This window comes from Nothobranchius furzeri, chromosome 11 (assembly GCF_043380555.1).
Source record: "Nothobranchius furzeri strain GRZ-AD chromosome 11, NfurGRZ-RIMD1, whole genome shotgun sequence".
Classification (NCBI taxonomy): domain Eukaryota; kingdom Metazoa; phylum Chordata; class Actinopteri; order Cyprinodontiformes; family Nothobranchiidae; genus Nothobranchius; species Nothobranchius furzeri.
This window is the reverse complement of record NC_091751.1, coordinates 42912630-42918629: the sequence shown is the minus strand read 5'-3', so window position 1 is coordinate 42918629 and position 6000 is coordinate 42912630.

Genomic DNA, 6000 nt, shown 5'->3' with positions numbered 1-6000 from the left:
TCCCCATCCCAGTCTGGATTGATCAACGGTCTCCAGAGTCTCTGTGGCGGCAGTCGGCCATGATGAAACTGCACTTGAAGTCGGGGCAACCTCACATTTGTGTTGCTGTTTGATTTTAAACCAAGAAGCAGAATGATAAATGATCTGCGCCTTTCAGAGTCAGAGGACTCCAAAGTGCTTTACACTACAGGGTAGGGCTGGGCAATACATTGAAAATTTATTGTTATCAAAATTTCTGACTCTTATCGAGAGAATTTTCCCCAAATTTGATAATAAAAAAATGAAAAGATGTGTGTATGTTGGCAACGTTCATGTCCCTTTAAGAAGCTGCACCACCTCGAGTCACGTAAAAATGTAACTACACGTGACATCCCCATCTAGTGGACAACCTTTGTTTCTGCGCATACCTGTAGTTATCGTCTATTTATTGTTATCGAGGTGAAATCCTCAATATATTGTGATATACCACAGCCCTACTACAGTGTATCATTCACACACACATTCACACACTGATGGTGAGCTACATTGTAGCCACAGCTGCCCTGGGGCACACTGACCGAGGTGAAAAATGTTAAATAACTGCTAAGTGTCCGTTTATGAATGTTTCAGGTTCCCAAAAGTCATGAAGGAGCGGGATCGAACTTTAGACGGAAGCCTAAAAGTTCCAAGAGCTTTAAAAAAAAGTTGCCTCAGTCGGGTTGAGGAAGTTATTGCTTGCTGACAAAGAGAAAACGTCAGTGTAAAGAAAAGAATCTCTATAACCAGGACTGTGCAAAAGTTTTAAGCCACCTGATGTTCATTCAGGTAAAAAGACAAACATCACAACAGAGGAGCTTTATCGGATCTAATGGTGCGCTCGGTTTGTCTTTAGAAAACTTCCGATTGGGAAAATCCAGTGAAACGCCCCCAGAATCGTACCTCCCAGTTAGTAAGTTGGAAAAACTTTGGAACACCGACCTCAACTTCCAAAATGGCAGTTTTCCATATCCATAACAGTGGGTTTGTGTTAAAATGTGTTTATTTTACTAGACACACTTATAAGAGTGGCTTTAAAATCAATGTTGCAACTCTAAGCTGTAGATTAGCTGCATGTGTTTAATAGTCATGCTTCCACTGAGAGCTGGAAAAACAGTTATCAAGGGCGTCGCCATATTGGAATCCCGACTTCTCCGACGAAGATGACCAGAACGCCGTTGACTTGAGTGTGACATCATTCCCAGTTCCGAGTTCTGACTTCCGAGGTAAATCAAACGCACCATTAATGATAAATCGGGGGGGGGGTGGGGGGGTGGGGTGGGGGTGGGGGGTTAAAAGAACCAGCTTAAACGTTTGTTACTTTGCACTTTAAAGAAAGATGGCAATCAAACCAACTTCAATTGAATGAAGAGCATTTGCTGACTTTGTTGGACTTTTTCGGTTATTTTTCTCCAGTCTTGTATCTGATCTAGATCACAATTTTTTCAGCATGAGAAAACAAGGAAAGTAGAAAAGCAGAGGAGAAAATGTGTCATATTAAACCCAGAAATTAGTCTAAATGCATCCTAGCTTCTTTTTATTAATGGGTAAGTGGGGAAAAAGATCTGCAAAGACCTGAAAGAGGTAGAGATGCACGATCCTTCTGTGTGGTGTTTTCAGCTAATGACTCTTTGAGTATCACCTTGTGGGGGCTTAATGCTGTTAAATGTGCTGAGCTAGACATCTGAAAAGGATAAGTGTTTATTTACAGACTATTGCTGCTTCAAGAGCCAGTTTAGGTTTGATGCTGTCCCACACACTGGTTCCTGCCTGGAGCTTGAAGCGAGTGAGGTGGTGCTCACTCCTCATCACTGCCACGTGGACCTCAAGGGATAAACCATCAACCCTGCTCAATGGTCAACTTTCCTCGCGGGGTCACCCATTAGGACAGTGGGAGGGTTAAGAAACATGGAGCAAAACTGCAAGAAGATCGGATTCTTACACAACAGAAATGGAGACATTTACTTTGTTCTGGTGTCTTTGGGATAAAATCATTTGACCGAACGTTGCACAGGGTGAGACCCTCATCCAACTCCTCTGTTCAAAATAATCAAGACTAAAACCATTAACTGTGGTTTTTACGCTTGCTGTGCACCACTCCCCTCTCGTTTCGCTTTTTGCTGCACCCTCCGGATTGACACAAAGGCCTGCAGGGAGACACGAAGAGGGAGGCAAACAGAAAACAGTCATCCAGCTCTCCAGAATGCCAGCTTAATAGGAAACAGAAAGGCTGCGACTTTGAAATGTCCCTGCTTGCATTCATCTGCTCTGGCACAGTCGGCGACGCTAACGAAGAAGACCTAATGCAAAAAACATGCCGTTGTTCAAAGTGCAAACTCAGCAGACTGGAGTTCTCTCTGACATGATTTGATTACCTCTTCTAGGAAATCAGATACCACAGGACACTGGTTTTCTGTGGGTTTACTGTCCCTTTGAGCCTTTTCACAATCAAAGCAGCCTCGCACAGATTGGTGCATTCCTGCAGCAGCACAAAGAGGAGCAGCGCTGCTTTGATGAACCACGCAGGACAACAGAGGGGTCAACACAGCAGAACAAGCCGTCCTGGTTTCAGAGCTTCTGATTAAACGCCCCTCATGAGGCGTCCTCTAAATCCCATCAACACGTTTGTCCGGATCTACCTCAGCGGCTTTTTCCGGAGTCTGAGAAAAAGGGCTTCAGAGGCAGAGAGGAGTCATTCTCCCAGAGGGAGGATCAGGATTAGAGGAGGGGAGGAGAAAAAAGGGGGAAATAGCGTGGAGCGAAGCGAGGAAAGCAGCGGTTGCGGCTAAGACTCCAAACAATCAGAAATGATTAAAACTCCCTCAGTGTGACAGAGAATGGGAGGATTATCAGATGAACGCATGAAACACTGTTTTATGTTTCACTGAGACTTAGAACTTCACTGTGCTTTTATTATGTTATCTTGTGACCACGTCATGTTTCTTCATATTTTATCTAAAAGCGAGTGACTGTGGCAGAGGAGTTAAGTGCCCGTCCTGTAATCAGAAGGCTGCAGGTTTGAGTCCCGCTCAGTCTGTCACTGTTGTTGTGCCCTTGGGCAAGACACTCCTTGTCTGCTGATGGTGGTCAAACGGACCGGTGGTGCCAGTGTTCGGCAGCTTCGCTTCCATCAGCACACCCAGGGGGTGGTTGTGGCTCATCACCACCAGGGTGTGAATGGATGAATGACTGATTGTGTTGTAAAGCGCCTTGGGGGGTTCTAGGACTCTAGAAGGCGCTGTATAAAATGCAGGCCATTTTCTTTTTTACCATTTTAAATTCAAATTCTTCATGTTTTCGACAAACTCAGGAACTCCCTGGAACGTTTAACATGTTTAAAAACAGATTTCCTCTCCAAAAGGTCCCAAAGTCATCACAAGCATCTGCAATGTGACTCGAAACCTTCTCAAGAAAGTTAGTGCAACAGGTTGCAGAGCTACGACGGACCAAAGAAAGGTGAAATCTGCAGTTAGAAGCACGACTGTGTTAATAGTTAGGATCCTTGTGAATAAATTGCACAACATTTGCATGAGTTGGGAAATCTGTTGCTTTTTTGTCTCCAGTTGGTCTCAAATGGCAGCAGCTCAGAGAGGGATGAGCTTTGAATCAGGCAGCTGATTAAAGCTTTTCCTTCTGCTCATGTTGGTTCAAAAGTGAAGCCAAAACATCTCGTTTATCAATGCCGTTATCATGTCTCCCTCCTGCTCTCCGTTACATAATTATGGTGTTCTGAAACATTAAATTATTGCCAAAAATCAAGAATAAATTGGATTTTGAATTACAAAAATCAACAGGATTGCACACATGGACAATTATTCTCATATGTGTTTTTATTTCAATTCAATTCAATTCAAAAATACTTTTTATTAATCCCAGAGGGAAATAGATTTTTTAGCAAAGACTATTTCGCCTTGACTTTCATGGAGGAGGCGGGGCTCTGACTGTTATCTACTGCAGGTAAAACACTGACTGGTCCTAAATCATGATGTGAATTTACGAGTTTAGAGCGGTTTAGTTATTTAATCTTTTTAACATAAAAGTAACCAAGAATAAATGTTCTGTTTATTTTCTAAGTCATTTTTAAAACTTTCAGAAATCCAAATTTCAATTCAAACCCTGACATCGAGCTGTATAAATATAAAATTAAATGTCCGTTTGATGTCGCGTCACCTGAGGGTCAGAAGATCAGAGGGACGAAAACAGGACAAACATCAAGTTAACAACCAATGACGAGTTTTCTGTCAAAGGCAACAGATGTTTAAAAAAGTCAAGAGTGGTAATCTGTGCTGCTGCTTCTGCTGCAGGGAGACTGAAGGTGTTTAATCTGAGAGACGTGAAGATCCATCATGAATGATAACAAAGAGGATGTTGGTCATGACTGACAGGATGTAATCTCAGAGGCTTCAGCCGGGTCAGCGAGCAAAGACTGAAGGTACTCAGCAGTTTTAACCCTCGGGTGTCTCCCAGGGGGCAATTAGGACTTTTTAATTCATTTTTTACTTGTTTAACCTTGTTTCTGCGTTTTTATAAAAAAAAAATAAAAATTTAAGTACTTTGTTACTTTCTGAAGGGAAGCTATGCAGTTTTGCTTGCTTTTAGCCCCACCTAGAGTCTGTCATTAATGCCCTGTTGTTAACCGAAATTGTAACTTATCTCCTTGTTGTGTTTCTTTTTAACAACTTAACAGCTAAAATGTCTGCTCAGCCTTCATTAGTGTCCACAGGAGCGATTCATCACTAAATCAAACAAATCAGTTGTGTTCACGATCTAAAACGTGCAGCGCCTGGTATGTCGGCTCAACTTTACAAAGTCTAACCCCTTTCTTCTACTACACATGAAAGCGTCGCGAAACGGCCGCGAAACACTACACGGCATTTAGCCGCCGTTATTGTGGATTAGTTCTTTTCCACCGGCAGCGAAGTGACATTCTGGATGTGCCCTAGGAGTGAGGGCACGTTATCACGATTTGAGTCTAGTTTTTACGCGCTACGCTTCCATAACACATAAAACTCCACATTTCAGCTCGCAGCAGACAGGAAGTAAAACACAAAGCAGCGTAAAGCACAGCTGGAAACTTTCCAAATTAGTGTAACATATAAGTAAACTTATGTCATTTCCTGTTATAACACCATAGCCGATGTAAACAGAAGAGAAAATAAACCACAGAACTTTTCTGATTAATGCAGCTGTCTTTCTGCTTCCTTATTATTGTGTGTGGACGTCTGAAATCGCACGTGGTGTTGCAATTCTCCCGTGATTTGTGACGTCACCGGACCAGTTGTGTGGAATGCTTTCACTCCCGTTTTGCGTCAGAATTGCTCCCGGTTGGGCATGACCTGTAGGTAAAACTTGGCTATTACATTACGCAGCCGATTTCACGGCCAGTGGATAGTCGGGGTAATGGCAAGCGCCCGCTGCTCGGAAGTTGCAAGTGCGTATTCTGGCCACAGGGGGAACCTGAGTGACTTTTCATGAACCCTGTAAAGGGTATTTGAGCACATACTGGCTCAAGAAAATGATTTAAAAATAATAAAACATTACATAGTGTGGCTTTAGCACCTTTTTACAAATTTGGATTTTTTTCTTTTTATCTTTTGTTGAACTTTTGTACATTTTCTAACTTTTTAAAGCTTAATTTTCGTCAAATTTCTAAACAATTTTTTTTTCTGTTTTTTAATTTCTGACTAAGCTGAATTTTACTTTTCATACATTTTATTACTTTTTTCACAACATTTTACATTTTCAGACTCAATCATATTTGAAAGTAGGGTTTATTCCGACTTTAGAAAAAAGTTATTACATTTTTACATAGATTTTTGCTTTTTACTTATTTTTAAATGTCTATTTTTGCACAAAAAGTTACTTTTAGATCTACAAAAATCAGATTTAAAATGATATGATGCAGATTTTAGATCCAGTTTGGATCATAAAGGCGTTAGATTGTGTTTTACTTTATCAAACCTGCTGACTGAACAGATGGATGAT